The sequence below is a fragment of the Spinacia oleracea genome, chromosome 5, assembly GCF_020520425.1.
Source record: "Spinacia oleracea cultivar Varoflay chromosome 5, BTI_SOV_V1, whole genome shotgun sequence".
Lineage (NCBI taxonomy): Eukaryota > Viridiplantae > Streptophyta > Magnoliopsida > Caryophyllales > Amaranthaceae > Spinacia > Spinacia oleracea.
The window spans coordinates 66,087,716-66,108,786 of record NC_079491.1 but is presented as its reverse complement, the minus strand read 5'-3'; the positions used below and the strand labels follow the sequence as shown (position 1 = coordinate 66,108,786).

Here is a 21,071-nt window from a genome sequence, read left to right as displayed (position 1 = left end):
TTGCTAACAATAAAATTTTAGGGGCAACATCAATTTTAGTAATGCTAAAAGAACACTTAGAGGCAATCATAATTTTACCGATATTAAAATGAAACGTTTTAGGGGCACACAAATTTTACTAATGAAAAAAAGAAGCTTTTAGAGGCAACTATTATTTCATTAATTCTAAAAAGTATTTTTAGGGGCAAACTAAATTTCATTGATGCTAACAAGGAGTTTTAAAGGCAACCATTGTTTCATTAATGCTAAAAAAGTACTTTTAGGGGTAACTTTAATTTCATTAATGATAAAAGAAGTTTTTAGAGTTTACCATTATTTCATTAATGTTAAAAAGGTGCTTTTAGGGGAAACCTAAATTTAATTGTCGCTGGTTTTTGGAATTCGACATCAGGAAGTGTTTTCACACCATCGACCGACATCGACTCATCAGTTTATTATTATTTTTATATATTCTTTGTTTAACTTTGTTAGGCTAACTTTATTTCAATTAGAATGCAGTTTGTTGCGTGATTAGGTTTGGTTGAGCTTGTACAAACTTTACTTCGTTTTTTGGTTAATAAAATTTTTTATGTACCAAAAAGGCAAAAGAAAAATCCAAGCTATAAATCGCATTATTATTTTCTAAGGAAAAATCGGTTCTAAATTGTGATTAAGCTTTTGTGTTTGAGGTTTTAGCAAAGATAAAATCTTTGAATAAATTTACAATCAATTCAGGTTGGGTTAATTGAGTAGCGGTTGTAAATGGCACTAGAGGAAAAAACCTTATAAGTTGCTCATGAAAAGTTGCCCTTATACAACAAGAGCAACTTATAATGATTAAAAAAAAGAAAATTTAAATGAATAATAACTTTCCCTCCAATTTGAAACAAGGGCAACTTAACCTAAGCAGTTTTCCTTTCCGCCTCTCCTCTCTTTTTCTCCCATCGTCTCTTTAATTTCCAGATCTCCATTGTTGAGACTCCAACTCCTTTCTATCTCTCCCCCTCCAAAAATTCAAAGTATCCTCTCACCAACCCTTCCCAATTTGTCTATCATCTCTGAAACAAAAAGCAGGAAGCGACAAACCCTAGGTTCCGACGCGGCAAAGACGGGTAGATCCCGAACCAGTAGTTAGACTGGTTTGCATTTACCGACGACTCAAATTTCTTGGTTTTTGATAGCTGGGAAGTACTCTGAACTGTCGAAGTGTTGGTGTTGGAGCTCCTGGTTATCTCACGCCGACCTGAGTACGTTCTTGAGGATCATTCTCGGTCTATATCATCTTATCCGGGTTTGTCTGATTTGTTCTGGCCACCGCCTTCCTGGATTCTGCCCAATTCGCGCTCTTTTGCTAGGTTGTATCAGAAGCCATTAAGAGCTTTCTTAAAGTTATATGATCAATAAGGTCGCAACAGCAAGAAGAATGCAACCAGAAGAAAAAGATTGACAAGTTGGAGAGGAGATGGCAGAAGGAACTAAGGTCTCCAAGTGAAATTGAAAAAAAGCTCGAAGCAAACAATAGATAGGGAGATATGGAATCTGGGTTCAACCTTATCTTCTTGTTGTGGGATGCCGGGGACTTGGACCTTTCCAGAGGTATGGAGATCACAACAACGATATTACCGCATTTCTGAGTGAGCAACCATTAGGTAGGGAGGATGCTTTTGGTAGAACCGTAGAACCCTACTTGGTCACATTCCCGCAAACAATGCTTATGGACTCCCGGAGATAGATGTGGCGATCAGAGTATCACACCCCCCCGAAGAGAAGGACAAGATGAGAATCTTCACATGTAGTTTAAAGTATGTTTAATGTTCATTAGGTGCTGTGTTTCGTTCTTATATCAGCCGAGATTGAAGGAAAATGCAACATTTGTTAGGTTAGTACCAGGAGCAGAAATGTATTCCCTTGGAGAAAACTTTAGAACTGCTAATAATGAAGCTTCTGTTTCATGTCCTGCTGCTGATAGTAACAGCCATGCTGCGAGTCGTTGGTCTAATAACTAAACTTGTTAAATCTTTATGCTATTGCTGATGCTAATCAAGTGAAAATGAGAATTAAAAGAAGAATATTATAATTCTTAATTTAGTTTAATCAAAGAGAATGGCTGAAATCACTAGTACAAAAATAAATACAGCTAGCAATTCCCAGGAAATACAGAGAAATCTGATAAAAAATAAAAAAGCAGACATATTAGAGTAAAACTCTGGTTATTTTTTCTTCTTGTAGCAGTTATTTTTTTTATTATAGTAGACTAAAACCAGGTTGTTGTAACTTGGGGATTAGGGCTTTGATGATACAGTATTGGTACATGTAAAACTCTTACAATTTTCGTGACAAAAACTCTGCTTATGTAAATTGAGGTTTACCTGATATTTCTAGTCGCTTTTTGGTCTTGCTATCCAAAAATATCCTAGCTAGTACAACTAGCAGATTATTATATGCTTGATGTTTGGTGGATTGTAGTTATGACCGTCATTTACAAACACACAGATTATTATAGTTGGTATTTTAATACAACATTTATGTTTGAACCAAAGACCTAAGCAATTCACGCAATTCACATCTTTCCCTTCATTTGCAGCAGTCACGTGACACGTCTCCTTCTTCTCTCGTCCACACTCAACCCTCCGTCCACCATCACCGCGCACCATCACCACCGCCTCCAACGTCCGGCCGTTCTTCTTTGAGGCTCTGCTTCATCTTCACCGGCGACGAGGCCCCACGCTGCGCCTCCTCTGCATGTACTAAGTTTTATGTTGTTTCTATGGTATTCAGAATTCGTTTGCCTATCCTAAATTGTTTGTAACTTCTTGCTCTGCTGCAGATTGAGGGCCCAAGATCTCCTGAAGAGATGCTTTCTATATTACAGAGAGTTCTGGAAGAAACTGCACCTGTACTTGTCTCAGCCAGGGTTGAAGCTAAGGAGAGGAGGACCAAGTAACATATGATGAGGGAAGAACAAGAAGCTTCTTACAGGGCTGCATTAGAAGCTGTCAGGTACCACAATATAATGTTTTTATGTTGTATGTATAATAGATTTGTCTACTTGGTCATGATGCTTTTGAGTCTTCACATAAATTCTCCATCACGTTATACCGGGATAATTTTGTATATTCTCCCGTTCAGATTGAGTAAAGATGGCTGCCTATTTGGCAACTAACTGCTGGCTAATTGTTCTGGCTATTAGATTCAGTGATAGTTGTTTAAATTTTCTGTTTTTTGTGTTACGTAAAATTTTTAATTTACTAGTTGTTAGTTTTTTAAACATGTAAAATTATATATAAGGACACGACTAGGCTCTAATTAATTGGTAGTTGTTTGATAGGTTTCTAAAATCTTAGAGACAAAAGAATCAAAATACTTTGGCACCAGTATTGTGTCTTGCTGGTTTAGTCTGACGTGCAGCCTGGGAACCATCTTGAGTTTAATTTAATGTCGAGGGACTTATGGCAGCCTGGCAGCAGATCAGCTGCTGAACATATCAGTTTCTGATCTTTCACCTGCAGATCAGTAGCAGTAGATCCGCTGCTGAACACATCAGTTTCTGATTTGTTCAGCCGCAGATCAGCAGCAGCAGATCAGCAGTTGAACAGATCAGAAACTGATGTGTTCAGCAGCTGATCTGCTGCTGCCGATCTGCAGTTGAACAAATCAGAAACTGATATTCTCAACAGCAGATCAGCTGTTGAACACATCAAAAACTGATATGTTCAGCTGTTGATCATTACAGTTATTACACTTCAACCGTTCATCATTTAGGACTATTTCTATGCTTGTGTAATTTTGAACCAGCCATGTTACTACTAGATGCAGACAAAGGGAATACATTATTACCTCTGGAGATCAAAATATGAATGTGTGAAACCCTTTTCTTGTATTTTGCTTTCATGTCTGTTTGCTTTAAATCAATATTTAGCTTGGTAGATGTATATGATTTCCAGTTTCCCTGATGAAGCTTTTGAGGCATTAGGAAAAGGCTATGTTGCCTCAATAGGATGCAAACTTTCTAGGATGTTACCTCTTCAATAATACATTTGTAAGTTCAAGTAGAAATTATTATCTTAGTAACCTCTAACTAATCATATCAAACATAAAAAAGATTTAGAAAGTGTCCTTAGGTTCATTTGTTGATATTTGGAATTGAAAATGCCATTTTTGGCCAAATATGACCTATATCGAGCCAAATAAGCCTTAGATTTGCATAAATAACTTGAAATGAGTTTAATAAATATATAACTAATCATATAAATCATGAAAAACGTTTAGAATATGGAAATAGGTTCGTTTGTTGGTAGTTGGGATCGAAAATGTCATTTTTGGCCATAAATGACCTATATCGACCCAAATGACCCATAGGCGTGCATAACGAACTTGAAATGAGTCTTATAATCATATAACTAATCATACAAATCATAAAAAAAGTTTAGAATATGGAAATAGGTTTGTTTGTTGGTAGTTGGGATCGAAAATGCCATTTTTGGCCATAAATGACCTATATCGACCCAAATGATCCATAGGCATGCATAACGAACTTGAAATGAGTCTTATAAACATATAACTAATCATCTAAATCATGAAAAAGGTTTAGAATGTGGATATAAGTTCGTTTGTTGGTAGTTGGGATCGAAAATGCCATTTTTGGCCATAAATGACCTATATCGACCCAAATGACCAATAGGCGTGCATAACGAACTTGAAATGAGTCTTATAATCATCTGACTAATCATATAAATCATGAAAAAAGGTTAGAATGTGGAAAGAGGTTCGTTTGTTGGTAGTTGGGTTCAAAAATGCCATTTTTGGCCATAAATGACCTATATCGACCCAAATGACCCTTAGGCGTGCATAACGAATTTGAAATGAGTTTCATAAACATATAAATAATCATATAAATCATTAAAAAGGTTTAGAATGTGGATATAGGTTTATTTGTTGGTAGTTGGGATCGAAAATGCCATTTTTGGCCATAAATTACCTATATCGACCCAAATGACCCTTAGGCGTGCATAACGAAGTTGAAATGAGTCTTATAATAACATAATTAATCATAAGAATCATGAAAAACATTTAGAATTTGGATATAGGTTTGTTTGTTGGTAATTGGGATCGAAAATGCCATTTTTGACCAAAAATGACCTATATCGACCCAAATGAACCATAGACGTGCATAACGAACTTGAAATGAGTCTTATAATCATATAACTAATCATATGAATCATGAAAAACGTTTAGAATATAGAAATAGGTTCGTTTGTTGGTAGTTGGGATCGAAAATGCCATTTTTGGCCATAAAGGACCTATATCGACCCAAATGACCCTTAGGCGTGCATAACGAATTTGAAATGAGTTTCATAAACATATAACTAATCATATGAATCATTAAAAAGGTTTAGAATGTGGATATAGGTTTGTTTGTTGGTAGTTGGGATCGAAAATGCCATTTTTGGCCATAAATGACCTATATCGACCCAAATGACCAATAGGCGTGCATAACGAACTTGAAATGAGTCTTATAATCATCTGACTAATCATATAAATCATGAAAAAGGGTTAGAATGTGGAAAGAGGTTCGTTTGTTGGTAGTTGGGTTCAAAAATGCCATTTTTGGCCATAAATGACCTATATCGACCCAAATGACCCTTAGGCGTGCATAACGAATTTGAAATGAGTTTCATAAACATATAAATAATCATATAAATCATTAAAAGGGTTTAGAATGTGGATATAGGTCTATTTGTTGGTAGTTGGGATCGAAAATGCCATTTTTGGCCATAAATTACCTATATCGACCCAAATGACCCTTAGGCGTGCATAACGAAGTTGAAATGAGTCTTATAATAACATAATTAATCATAAGAATCATGAAAAACATTTAGAATTTGGATATAGGTTTGTTTGTTGGTAATTGGGATCGAAAATGCCATTTTTGGCCATAAATGACCTATATCGACCCAAATGAACCATAGACGTGCATAACGAACTTGAAATGAGTCTTATAATCATATAACTAATCATATGAATCATGAAAAACGTTTAGAATATGGAAATAGGTTCGTTTGTTGGTAGTTGGGATCGAAAATGCCATTTTTGGCCATAAAGGACCTATATCGACCCAAATGACCCTTAGGCGTGCATAACGAATTTGAAATGAGTTTCATAAACATATAACTAATCATATGAATCATTAAAAAGGTTTAGAATGTGGATATAGGTTTATTTGTTGGTAGTTGGGATCGAAAATGCCATTTTTGGCCATAAATTACCTATATCGACCCAAATGACCCTTAGGCGTGCATAACGAAGTTGAAATGAGTCTTATAATAACATAATTAATCATAAGAATCATGAAAAACATTTAGAATTTGGATATAGGTTTGTTTGTTGGTAATTGGGATCGAAAATGCCATTTTTGACCAAAAATGACCTATATCGACCCAAATGAACCATAGACGTGCATAACGAACTTGAAATGAGTCTTATAATCATATAACTAATCATATGAATCATGAAAAACGTTTAGAATATAGAAATAGGTTCGTTTGTTGGTAGTTGGGATCGAAAATGCCATTTTTGGCCATAAAGGACCTATATCGACCCAAATGACCCTTAGGCGTGCATAACGAATTTGAAATGAGTTTCATAAACATATAACTAATCATATGAATCATTAAAAAGGTTTAGAATGTGGATATAGGTTTGTTTGTTGGTAGTTGGGATCGAAAATGCCATTTTTGACCATAAATGACCTATATCGACCCAAATGAACCATAGGCGTGCATAACGAACTTGAAATGAGTTTTATAATCATATAACTAATCATCTAAATCATAAAAAAGGTTTAGAATGTGGATATAAGTTCGTTTGTTCGTAGTTGGGATCGAAAATGCCATTTTTTGCCATAAATGACCTATATCGACCCAAATGACCAATAGACATGCATAACGAACTTGAAATGAGTCTTATAATCATCTGACTAATCATATAAATCATGAAAAAGGGTTAGAATGTGGTAGTTGGGTTCAAAAATGTCATTTTTGGCCAATATAATTGTTTTCGCGACCAATATAATTTTTGTTTTCGCATATGAAACTTAATTTAATTTATTGGTTTGCATGTACGTTGTTCTTCTAAAGGTTTTCAAAACTCCAAGGGAGGGGCCCTTACCAAAAAGGAGTTGGATGAAGTTCGAGACAAGTGGGCTATTTACTTCAACGATTGTGAACTACCCTCAGTGTAATAAATAGAGCAGGCTTGTAGTTATTCGTGACTCTTACATTATTTTGTTATTTATCGATTTAATTAATTACATTTGAATTAATTCGGTAATATTATTGGAAATTTGAAATTTATATCATTTTTGAGAATGTCAAGCCGATGTTTGATGAAACAGAAATTATATTGCAAAATCAGAAATTATATTGCAGAATATTAGGAATTATATTGCAGATTTTTTTTTAAAAAAAAAAAAAAAAACTCAAAAGTTGCCCTTGTTTGCAACAAGAGAAACTTATGTGCAACTTATAAGGTGTCCTTGTTTGCAACAAGGGCACGTTATAAGATTATAAGTTGCCATTGTTAAGGGCAACTTTTGGTAATTTTACAAAAGTGACCCCCCCATTGGTGGCACTTACGAAGGGCAACTTATAAGCCACTTTTAAGAGCAACTTATCAAGTTTTTTCCTCTAGTGTGGATCGGTTTAAATTGGTCACAGGTCAATGGTTGTAAATCGTTTGGGTATAACAGGTCACAAGAGGTCACAACTTGGTTTATATTTATATTTATCCTCTTATATAATTTAATGATATGTAATAGGATGTAATAGTTTTATTAATTGTTTTAAAGCTAGAATGTGAGGGACAAAACAATTTCAAGTCTTGACTTTATATATAGACTTTTGACAACATAATATTTAGAAGATAGTTATTATGGTAATATATACTTTACTAGTGCAAAACACAACTTTTAGGGCAGTCTAAATTGAAATAATTGTTGAAAAGACTTTTAGTGGCTACCTAAATTTCACTAATGCAAAAAATAAACATTTTGGGGTAGTCTAAATTTCTGAAATGCTAAAACAATATTTTAGAGGCAACTATAATATTACTAATGCTAACAATAAAATTTTAGGGGCAACATCAATTTTAGTAATGCTAAAAAGAACAATAAGAGGCAATCATAATTTTACCGATATAAAAAAGAAACGTTTTAGGGGCACACAAATTTTACTAATGCTAAAAAGAAGCTTTTAGAGACAACTATTATTTCATTAATTCTAAAAAGTATTTTTAGGGGCAAACTAAATTTCATTGATGCTAACAAGGAGTTTTAAAGGCAACCATTGTTTCATTAATGCTAAAAAAGTACTTTTAGGGGTTACTTTAATTTCATTAATGCTAAAAGATGTTTTTAGAAGCTACCATTATTTCATTAATGCTAAAAAAGTGCTTTTCGGGGCAATCTAGATTTCATTGATGCTAAAAAGAAGTTTTAGAGGCAACCATAATTTCATTAATGCTAAAAAGTGTTTTTAGGGACAACCTAATTTTCATTGATGCTAAAAATGACTTTTATTGGTAACTATAATCAAGTAATGCTAAAAAGCACATTTAGAGGCTATAAATAATTGATTCCTCAAGGTGTTGCCTCTATATATATGTAAATTTTCTTGTAGTGATACATTGCAGCAACTAAAGCTTGCAAAGAAATCTTATGGATGGAAATTTTTCTACTAGAGTTAGGCCACAAGTAATGTTCTTTGATGTGATAATCAGAGTGCGCATTTATCTAAGAATTCATCCTACCACTCTCGATCAAAACATATTGATGTACAATACCATTGGATTTGAGATGTGTTAGAAGAAGGGAAAATGTTAGAGTTAGAAAAAGTTCATTACTAATGACAACTAGTATGATATGTTGACTAAGGTTGTACCTACTAAAAAAGTTTAAAGATGGTTGTGATGGTGCAGGTGTTGTGATCTTCTTCAACTAAATCAGCAAGGGGAAGATTGTTTGCTTTTTCCTTCCTTAATGGGTGGGATATAGAAAGTTGTAATCTGGTAAGCTTTAGGATTTGAGGGGTATTTGGAACATATCAAGATCAATGCATTCAATGGAGTTAACTTAACCCATGTATGTATCATGCTTGGTTTTTTTTTCTGGCAAAATTTATCTACTGTCAACTGAAGCGAGGATTCCAAAGATCACTAATTAACCCGGGCCCTTGCGCGCTTGGCTCGTTGGCCCGACAACGTTGTCTTCTCGTATTTGGGTCAAATGCCTTACATCGATTATTTATCATATAACACTTGACAATCAAATGTCATACTATACGATTACATGTTTCTCCTAGCTTAAGAATATACTCAATACAATATACGATTCTTTTCCAACGTCTTATCGTATATTTATGTTTTCCGAACTAATTTCCCGAAAATCCATTAAATATGTTTTTGATTCCTTTAATCCAGACATCTGTTTTATGTTATTGGTGTGACCTTTTAGGTTCAACCAAGAGTAAGCTATGAGCCTAAAAGTGATTAGAACTCACTGATCGGAAACATTGCTCCACCTAGTTGTTCCGATCACTTGATCTTATTGATTTAATTATTCAAAATTTATCCGAACCTTGGTATTGGACCAATGCACCTTAGGTGAAAGACATATTTCCTTCATTCTCCCACTTGTCCTTTAGACAAGTGTGCATTCCGATTCCTTTATTTCTAAGTGTTACTTACTGAACATAAGGTAAGATCCAAGCCATCCTTGTTAGGTCTTACTGAGTTCAACTGTTATACTTTCACAGAAGGTTAGCCTTAACCATTCTGAGCACGACCATGCATTTTCACAGTATCTAATTCTTCGAGAGGCCTTTTACAAAAACAACATCATATCTTATCAAAGATAGGAGGACAATCCCTTCTTGTAAATTATGAAAAACTTAATTTGATTCATAGCAAGCCTGAATACTGCTTTTATAGTCTCCTTTTACGGTGCGACGTTTAGCGAGAATCAAAACGAACTAATTCTCAAACAAGCATCCATAACCACTCAGGTTTTGAGGAATAGGTTCTAATCACCATTAATGAGAACGACTTATGACATGAATTTAATATCTTAAAGTGTTCTTATGGTCAATCCGATACGAATTCCAATAAGTATCTATGCAAATGATTTCTGACATCCATGTCCCATCTAGTTCAAGAAACTGAACTATAAATCAACTTGCAATCTAATCTTCATTAGTCATTGTTCGTTCAACCATTCAATGACTTTGATTAGGGAACCTTTTGTGATTCAATATTCAAGTTCACTTATGGGCGTTTCTTTATCAAGTAATCCATTCTTGATATCCCATTTTAATGATTTTAAATCACTTGGACTTCATCATTTAATACCAAACCATGATTAAATGAAATATGAAATATAATTTCATAAATGATGAATGTTTAAACAAAATGCTTTCCAATTCATGAGCCTCTAACCAAAAACTAAAACATTTAATGTCTTACAGATATGGGCCTTTCACCCAATACTTGCAACATTAAGGGAAATCAAACTTGATTCCATTTCTGCATTTGAGTGTTGTATCTCATTTGTTGCAGGGGTTTAGTTTATCATACTTTGCTATTCTTAGCATCTTTTCTATCAAAAGCTTTTTCGATATAAGATGAAAAGATCTATGAATATGTTTATAGAATGATCTAGTATTTTAGAATGATTCTCATATATTAAAATAGAAAACAATTCAAATAGCAGACAAGTGATCTACCCGGGTTCATTGAAGAAATCCCAATATAACCAATTCCTTTTTATTGCTTCTTAGGCAATAATGAATTCATTTCAATAATGTAGAATTGAAAATGATGATTCCCTTTTGGAATACTCCAACCAGTTCACCGAGATGTGGAGGTTCATCTTTTGAATGAGAACTTGGAAACTAATAACAATTTCCCATGCATCACGTATGGTTTTGATCCTATGTTACCACCTTTTAATCACGACGCTTAATTGCCCGTGTATGTTTGTGGTTTTCCTAACAATCAGATTCAACTTTTTCTTAGGCAATCCATATGTTGAGGCATATGATCCAACATTCTTGGATCCACGAACATCACAAATTATACCAAAAATGATGCTATCCCACGGATACTTTCCAAGGATGCCCCTGGGCATAAGGGGAAGAGACATGACTTATCTCCCCTTACCCATGTTCTCCCCATTGTTTGGTTTAGGCTACAAACCACGACAGGGAGAGCCTGACTTATGCAGAAGCCAAATGCACATAGAAAGGATACGATCCAAAAACCGGAGTGCCCAAGAGAAGCCCACTCTGGAACCGTACCATCTAACCTTGAACGGTATGTTCGTACGAGAAGGTGAGGAATACCCATGTTACAGCTTTCCGGAACCATTTGTTAGTAATGGCATCCAGAAACCTGGCTTAGAGATTTTCCATGAATGCAACCTCTCGGGCAAGGTACTGTACCTCGCCCTAGACAGGCCTGAATATGAGCTATCCATAGAAGATCAAGCCTTGCAATCACTATTCGACGAGCTAAAGCCGTTCAAAGAAGAACCCGATATGATCACCCTGACTCTGAACAGGAAACAAAGAGGGCTGGCACCGGACTATCAAGTGGACTAGATCCAAGGGAATAAACTTTGAGATGACGATCAGACAAGAACCACAATCCTTCGCCAACAAACCCGCCACCGCACTAGAACCTCAGGGTCCAATCTGAATCTTAAATCTGCAGTAGCTAACACCTAGACTGTTTAAGTTAATTCCAATAAATCGCAGACGATGTTTCTCGGGAAGCTTTAGTTAGACATACTCTTTACTTTTCCCAATGTGTTTTCAGAATTTTAATTTCCTTTTTAATAAAGTTAGCGACACCGTTAAATGCTCTACACTATCAGTCCGATAAATTAGAGAACTTTGTGAACAAAATAAGGGCCCACTCTAGGCCCAATAAATGGAAACTCACTCAGTGAATCCGTAAGTGACTTAAGATAATGAATTATAAACCAAACATCCAATTGGTAGAAATGGGCAACCGGAAAAATAAATAAATACAAATGATCCTGAAGAAATATGGATCACGCAATCACCGATCACTTACACATAAATATCTATATTTCGACCATGTGAGCATCACTCACAAAAACCGTCTTGAGTCACGAATGCAGAACAAAATGCTAAATCATTAAGCGTTTCACGTACTAGACCCCGAAACGTCGCCAAGCATGCTTAAACATGGTTTAGAACCCTTTAGTGCACGACCAAATCTTGCAAAAAACACACAATACACAGAAAACAAAACGAAAGTACGCGCAGAAACCTTCAAGCGCTGGAAAATTCCAGCGCACCAAATTAAAACGCTGGAATAATCTAGCGCTCTAAATCCAAGCGCTGGAACTTTTCACCGCTCCAAACAAAGTGTTCGAATTATTTCTGCACATTCACATAAAATATTCCGAACACTTGGGGGTACCTAAACGCATAAATCCGTACCGATTTTCTCGTTCAAACTTAACTTATATAAGGGATTCACAATGCAAAATATTTTCTCACTCAGATTTATTTCGTTTGACCCTTAACTAGAAACTACGCGCAACCTGATTCTAAACTAAGTTAACTAAGTTGGCTTGAGGCGGATACGTAAGCAATCTAAAAACTGATTCGATCCAAATAATTTGCAAGAATATACAGATTGCTAAAATAAAATACACTTTTTTGAATGTAGAAATAACGAACACTCGCATCGCGAGTCCAAAATAATAAAACAAACACACCAACAAAAGGGAAAAAAAAAGTAAAGACATTATGCAAATAAAAACGAGCACAAGCCACCCCGGGCTATCCTAGAGCATTCACTCAAATTCATCAGAATCATCAAGCAACGCCTTCTTGAAATCCGCATGCACTTGGGATACCATAGCTAAGTCCTTCATCGCTCCCACATCAACATCCATAGATGCTAAAGCCTCACTTACCTTATCAACACTTGCATCAATCACGGCCTCAACAGGAATATCTACAGAAACAGGGGCAATAATACTGGGGGCTTCAACTCTTGCACTTATAGGGGTGGATCTTTTCCTGGTCCGCGCCGACTTCTTACTTTTATCATGACGACGAACCTTACTAGGGGCCACTTCAACATTCTTCACGGGCGCAGTCGTAACACGCCCAGTTAGATTAGGCCTAGACCGATGATCAACATAGGGATGCTCGGCCCTGCGTTTCCTATCCGACATCCTCCTCTGGGTTCTAGTCACTAGTAGAAAAAACCCTTATTGCAGCGGGCTTTTAGACCCCTGTTGCAGCGTACATCGTATGCTGCAACTGGGGGGCCTGCAACAAGTCTGAACTTGTTGCAGCGTACATGTTCGCTGCAAAAAGTGATTTGTTGCAGCGGGCTTTTAGATGTACGCTGCAACAAGTGCCAAAAAATTGGCAAAATTTTGGACTTGTTGCAGCGTACATATAAAAGCCCGCTGCAACAGACCCAACTTTTTGCAGCGTACATTTATTTGTACGCTGCAACAAGTCTGAATTACTCAATTTTTTGCAGCGTACATTTATTTGTACGCTGCAACAAGTCTGAATTTTTGCGAAATTTTTTTCCCTTGTTGCAGCGTACAACATATATGTACGCTGCAAAAAAGCACTTTTGGCGGGAAAATTCTAATTTTGTTTAGGGATACCTAGAGTGCCTTGCACTAAATATAGAAACCTGTCAAAACAATAATAGAATAACGCAACCTGTATAACAAATATAAAAACAACAACTGGAGTTTTGTATACTATATATCCCAAAACCAAAGTGCACATATTACATTTAAATATATGTTCCAATTTCAACATAAACATACATTTTAATATAAAATTTATTCTATAACAACTAAACCAACTCGATCAAGCGCGCTAAAGCCAATAATAAATACTTGTTGGTAAAAAACTTAGCCCATTGCTCACGAACCACATCAAATTCCTCGCATAAGGCGCAATCCTCGGAGTGTAGACCTTTACAAAAACAGAAATTTAAATTAAACATTAGATTAAATACAAATTAAATATCACATTTTAACATTCAAGAAACTAATGACAATGTCCTAATAGTCTAAAATGAGTCCTTAGGTTCTTTAGTTCAAAGTTGGGAGCGAAAATGTCATTTTAGCCTAAATATGACCTATAACGACCCAATGAGTCTATAGGTGCATAAATAGATTGGAACGAGTCTTAGATCGTTAAAATTATGCATATTAAACATGTAATAAGTTTTAAATGAGTCCTTAGGTTCTTTATTTTAAAGTTGGGAGCGAAAATGCCTTATTTTAGCCTAGATATGACCTATAACGATCAAACAAGCATTAAATGGGTATAAGTAGATTAGAATAAGTGCTAGAAACTCAAAACTAAGCTTATTAATCATATAATAATTTAAAAATGAGTCCTTAGGTTCTTAAGTTCAAAGTTGGGAGCGAAAATGTCATTTTAGCCTAAATATGACCTAAAACGACACAATGAGCCTTAAATATGCATAAATGGAATGGAACGAGTCTTATAAAGTTAAAATTATGCATATTAAACATGTATTAAGTTTAAAATGCGTGCTTAGGTTCTTTATTTTAAAGTTAGGAGCGAAAATGCCTCATTTTAGCCTAAATATGACCTATAACTATCAAACAAGCATTAAATGTGCATAAACATATTAGAATAAGTCTTAGAAACTTAAACTAAGCATATTTATCATATAATAAGTTTAAAATGAGTCATTAGGTTCTTAAGTTCAAAGTTGGGAGCGAAAATGTCATTTTAGCCTAAATATGACCTATAACGACACAATGAGCCTTAAATGTGCATAAATGGATTGGAATGAGTACTAGAAAGTTAAAAATAAGCATATAAAACATTTAGTAAGTTTAAAATGAGTCCTTAGGTTCTTTGGTTCATAGTTGGGAGCGAAAATGTCATTTTAGCCTAAATATGACCTACAACGACCTAATGAGCCTTAAAGGTGCATAAATAGATTGGAACGAGTCTTATAAAGTTATAATTATGCATATTAAACATGTATTAAGTTAAAAATGAGTGCTTATGTTCTTTATTTTAAAGTTATGAGCGAAAATGCCTCATTTTAGCCTAAATATGACCTATAACTATCAAACAAGCATTAAATGTGCATAAACAGATTAGAATAAGTCTTAGAAACTTAAAACTAAGCATATTTATCATATAATAAGTTTAAAATGAGTCATTAGGTTCTTAAGTTCAAATTTGTAGCGAAAATGTCATTTTAGCCTAAATATGACCTATAACGACACAATGAGCCTTAAATGTGCATAAATGGATTGGAATGAGTACTAGAAAGTTAAAAATAAGCATATAAAACATTTAGTAAGTTTAAAATGAGTCCTTAGGTTCTTTGGTTCATAGTTGGGAGCGAAAATGTCATTTTAGCCTAAATATGACCTACAACGACCTAATGAGCCTTAAAGGTGCATAAATAGATTGGAACGAGTCTTATAAAGTTATAATTATGCATATTAAACATGTATTAAGTTTAAAATGAGTGCTTAGGTTCTTTATTTTAAAGTTAGGAGCGAAAATGCCTCATTTTAGCCTAAATATGACCTATAACTATCAAACAAGCATTAAATGTGCATAAACAGATTAGAATAAGTCTTAGAAACTTAAAACTAAGCATATTTATCATATAATAAGTTTAAAATGAGTCATTAGGTTCTTAAGTTCAAATTTGTAGCGAAAATGTCATTTTAGCCTAAATATGACCTATAACGACACAATGAGCCTTAAATGTGCATAAATGGATTGGAATGAGTACTAGAAAGTTAAAAATAAGCATATAAAACATTTAGTAAGTTTAAAATGAGTCCTTAGGTTCTTTGGTTCATAGTTGGGAGCGAAAATGTCATTTTAGCCTAAATATGACCTACAACGACCTAATGAGCCTTAAAGGTGCATAAATAGATTGGAACGAGTCTTATAAAGTTATAATTATGCATATTAAACATGTATTAAGTTTAAAATGAGTGCTTAGGTTCTTTATTTTAAAGTTAGGAGCGAAAATGCCTCATTTTAGCCTAAATATGACCTATAACTATCAAACAAGCATTAAATGTGCATAAACAGATTAGAATAAGTCTTAGAAACTTAAAACTAAGCATATTAATCATATAATAAGTTTAAAATGAGTCATTAGGTTCTTAAGTTCAAAGTTGGGAGCGAAAATGGCACTTTAGCCTAAATATGACCTATAACTACACAATGAGCCTTAAATATGCATAAATGGATTGGAATGAGTTCTAGAAAGTCAAAACTAAGAATATAAAACATTTAGTAAGTTTAAAATGAGTCCTTAGGTTCTTTAGTTCAAAGTTTGGAGCGAAAATGTTATTTTAGCCTAAATATGTCCTATAACGACCAAACAAGCCTTAAATGTGTATAAGTAGTTAGAATAAGTCTTAGAAACTTAAAACTAAGCATATTAATCATGTAATAAGTTTAAAATGAGTCCTTAGGTTCTTTAGTTCAAAGTTAGGAGCGCAAATGCCTCATTTTAGCCTAAATATGACCTATAACGATAAAACAAACATTAAATGTGCATAAATAGATTAGAATAAGTCTTAGAAACTTAAAACTAAGCATATTAATCATGTAATAAGTTTAAAATGAGTCCTTAGGTTCTTTAGTTCAAAGTTAGGAGCGAAAATGCCTCATTTTAGCCTAAATATGACCTATAACTATCAAACAAGCATTAAATGTGCATAAACAAATTAGAATAAGTCTTAGAAACTTAAAACTAAGCATATTAATCATATAATAAGTTTAAAATGAGTCATTAGGTTCTTAAGTTCAAAGTTGGGAGCGAAAATGTCATTTTAGCCTAAATATGACCTACAACGACCTAATGAGCCTTAAAGGTGCATAAATAGATTGGAACGAGTCTTATAAAGTTAAAATTATGCATATTAAACATGTATTAAGTTTAAAATGAGTGCTTAGGTTCTTTATTTTAAAGTTAGGAGCGAAAATGCCTCATTTTAGCCTAAATATGACCTATAACTATCAAACAAGCATTAAATGTGCATAAACAGATTAGAATAAGTCTTAGAAACTTAAAACTAAACATATTAATCATATAATAAGTTTAAAATGAGTCATTAGGTTCTTAAGTTCAAAGTTGGGAGCGAAAATGGCACTTTAGCCTAAATATGACCTATAACGACACAATGAGCCTTAAATATGCATAAATGGATTGGAACGAGTCTTATAAAGTTAAAATTATGCATATTAAACATGTATTAAGTTTAAAATGAGTGCTTAGGTTCTTTATTTTAAAGTTAGGAGCGAAAATGCCTCATTTTAGCCTAAATATGACCTATAACTATCAAACAAGCATTAAATGTGCATAAACAGATTAGAATAAGTCTTAGAAACTTAAAACTAAGCATATTAATCATATAATAAGTTTAAAATGAGTCATTAGGTTCTTAAGTTCAAAGTTGGGAGCGAAAATGGCACTTTAGCCTAAATATGACCTATAACGACACAATGAGCCTTAAATATGCATAAATGGATTGGAACGAGTCTTATAAAGTTAAAATTATGCATATTAAACATGTATTAAGTTTAAAATGAGTGCTTAGGTTCTTTATTTTAAAGTTAGGAGCGAAAATGCCTCATTTTAGCCTAAATATGACCTATAACTATCAAACAAGCATTAAATGTTCATAAACAGATTAGAATAAGTCTTAGAAACTTAAAACTAAACATATTAATCATATAATAAGTTTAAAATGAGTCATTAGGTTCTTAAGTTCAAAGTTGGGAGCGAAAATGGCACTTTAGCCTAAATATGACCTATAACGACACAATGAGCCTTAAATATGCATAAATGGATTGGAATGAGTTCTAGAAAGTCAAAACTAAGCATATAAAACATTTAGTAAGTTTAAAATGAGTCCTTAGGTTCTTTAGTTCATAGTTTGGAGCGAAAATGTTATTTTAGCCTAAATATGTCCTATAACGACCAAACAAGCCTTAAATGTGTAAAAGTAGTTAGAATAAGTCTTAGAAACTTAAAACTAAGCATATTAAACATGTAATAAGTTTAAAATAAGTCCTTAGGTTCTTTATTTTAAAGTTGGGAGCGAAAATGCCTTATTTTATCCTAAATATGACCTACAACGATAAAACAAGTATTAAATGTGCATAAATAGATTAGAATAAGTCTTAGAAACTTAAAACTAAGCATATTAATCATGTAAAAGGTTTCAAATGAGTCATTAGATTCTTTAGTTCAATCTTAGGAGCGAAAATGTCTCATTTTAGCCTAAATATGACCTATAACGACCAAACAAGTCTCAAATGTGCATAATAGATCGGATTGAGTCTTGAAAAGTTAAAAATAATCATATGAATCATGTAATAATCATTTGGGGAAAACCGGGTTAGATGTCTTACAGCATGTAAAATCATTATTGAATTCATGTCACCTCTCATGTTGCAAATGTATAAAACATCAATACCAAAATACAAATATCCCTAGCATTATACTATAGTCTCTGCCAATTATTATGATCGAGCTACTAGATTAACTCAATGAAAGAACTGTAAACCGTACAGAACTACAGATAGTATACAACTGAACATAAAGCACCATAGTAGTATGATTATATTTAAACCCCTTCCTTTATGTTCAGTTATACATTGAAGCAAACCACAAATTAGAAGCAAAGCTATACATTGACAAGCCTTCATTAAAAAAAATAAGGCATTTTCTGTATAGAAATTGAAGAAAAAAATGTACTTTGCGTTGAACTTGACCCATATAATTCTTGTTATTCATAGAACTATAAGGAACACGTATATCTATCATTCTATCAGTACATCAATTTTTCAGGTTGGATAGTACTTCAATTGTGAGTTGACTAAAATCAGATTCAAGAGTCCCAAATCACGATATAGAGACTAGTTGATTATTCAAATACTAAATTGTGGTTGTCACTTGTCATCCCCTAGACTACATTCAACCCATGTTCTTCTAAGATCACTTGAGCTATGAGAACTAAGTTGACAATGCAACAAACTAAATACAAAAATCTCACAACTTTGCATTCAAATTCTTCCAAAAACAACAATCAACGAGCATACTAAACCTGAATACAAAATTAATAAGAATAAATTAAAAATAGCTGAAACAATAAACTAAAACCCTTCAATTAATCAACCCAAATCATCATTCTCAATGTAAATCAAAAACCCAATTGGCAAACTATCAATTTTTCACTAAAAACAAATTTCAGAATTCCCAAATTGATGAAATTTGACCTAAAAATCCAACATTTTACTCCAAAAAGAAAGAAACGAGATAAACAAACTCACACTGTGGATGCCGGAGGCGTTAAGGGCGGCAAAGAAGGCGGTAGCGGCGGCTCAAACGAAGAGAGAGGCGACCCCGAGTTCCCTGGCGGGCATAAAATTGGAATCTCCGACGAAGCCTTTCTTGCAAGATCTAATCCCCCACCCTAATTGGACGGCGCTAGCTAGTAGTCACCTAACAACCAGAACGGGCGGCGCAAGCAAGGGGGAAAAGAACATTGAATCGATTAGTTAGGGTTTTGGGATTTTAAATCAAGAACTTATTAAAACAATTGAGGGAAAAATTGAAATCAATTTACCAATTAGTTACAAATGATGTTGTGTTGGTAGGCCACCATTATTGGCGGCGACAAGCAGAGGAAAGCCGAGCACGGAGGCAGGACAACACCATCAACCACAACAACGCAATAACCATCGCAACCACCCAGCAGCGTCGGCATGAAGGAGGTGGTGGCCGGCGATGCAGAGGAACGAAGAGAAAGAGTGTTCGAAATTTGAGATGACGCAGGGAAAGGCACGCGAAGAAGAAAGGACCGGCTTAGGGTTTGTCTTTAGGAGACGACGTAGGGAAAGGCACGTGAAGAAGAAAGGACAGCGAGAAAAAATTTTGAGATGCGGCTTAAATTGTTTTGAAATTTTTTTATCCGGTTATTGCAGGGGGCTTTTAAATTGTACGCTGCAACAAAAAGGGTTGTTGCTGCGGGCTTTTATTTTGTACGCTGCAACAAACACATTTGCTGCGAACAACTAAAATGTACGCTGCGATAACCCTTTAAAGGGTTTGACCCGCGTTGACCGACTGGTTGTTGAAGCGTATTTATACATGTACGCTGCAACAAGGGGGCTGCAACAGGGGTTTTTTCTACTAGTGAGTGGCGGCATCTCGAGGCCTCAACACAGCTTCCCGATCATACTTGGGCATATTCCGTGATTGTAGTATCTCAGCAGGTTCAACACTACGAGCTTGGGCTCTCTCTGCAACATCATCTGAACTCATCTAAAGCTTGTAATTTTCAGATAATGCAATATTTCCCTCTGTAGTAACATTCCAACGGGGAAATCAATCATAACCTTATGCCCACCCCAAGAGACGCTGACGAGAAAAAGAGCTGATATTAGGTGGAGTGGTATCCGTAAAGGGGATAACCTGTCGATGACCATACTGCCTCATAACGAGGTACGGGAACAAATAGGTGGGACGCACTAGCCCTGCAAGTAACGTAAAAACAGCGCGTCCCGTCCCACCTGTCATAGACTGCAGACCCCACCACGGGATCACCCACTTGACGGAATAGAGACCATGAGTAAGATACGAAGTCCACTCGGCTTCATTCTCTCCTTGGTGTAGATACTTCCTACTGCCAAGATCCCGAGGACAATAGGTCCTAAGATCAGATGGAGCTTCTAGAATTCTAAGTCGTTCCATCAGCCAGATCAAAAAGAATAACAAAGAGAAAAAGTAATCAGTCGCCCAAAGTTCGCATCAAAATAAAAACGAATCGAACAAAAAAAAAGAGGCAAAACAATCGCAGCAACCGAAAATTCCAGCGCTGGAATATTCCAACGCTGAACATTAGAGCGCTGGAATTTCCAGCGCTACCATTGGTCGAAGCAAAAATCACACGATTCTAGTCCAGATTCAAAAAATAAAACAATTGTAAAAATAAACGATTT

The 21,071-nt window shown here is 34.7% G+C and overlaps 2 long non-coding RNA genes across 4 annotated transcripts; one reads left to right on the top strand and one right to left on the bottom strand.

Annotated features, from left to right (window-relative positions):
- The first annotated feature begins 857 nt into the window (after positions 1–857).
- LOC110775173 (uncharacterized) lies at positions 858–7,352 on the top strand. Of its 3 annotated transcripts, none has more exons than XR_008921384.1 (4): positions 858–1,781; positions 2,564–2,723; positions 2,807–2,979; positions 7,116–7,352. It is a non-coding gene; the product is annotated as an uncharacterized lncRNA (long non-coding RNA). The 3 variants fall into 3 exon arrangements; XR_008921385.1 differs by having other exon boundaries at positions 858–1,858; positions 2,567–2,723; XR_002529670.2 differs by having other exon boundaries at positions 858–1,858.
- A 6,374-nt stretch (positions 7,353–13,726) lies between these two features.
- On the bottom strand, positions 13,727–19,936 carry LOC130460600 (uncharacterized). The gene is made up of 3 exons (XR_008920456.1): positions 19,697–19,936; positions 19,401–19,572; positions 13,727–14,015 (listed from the first exon to the last, which is right to left on the bottom strand). It is a non-coding gene; the product is annotated as an uncharacterized lncRNA (long non-coding RNA).
- Positions 19,937–21,071: the final 1,135 nt, after the last annotated feature.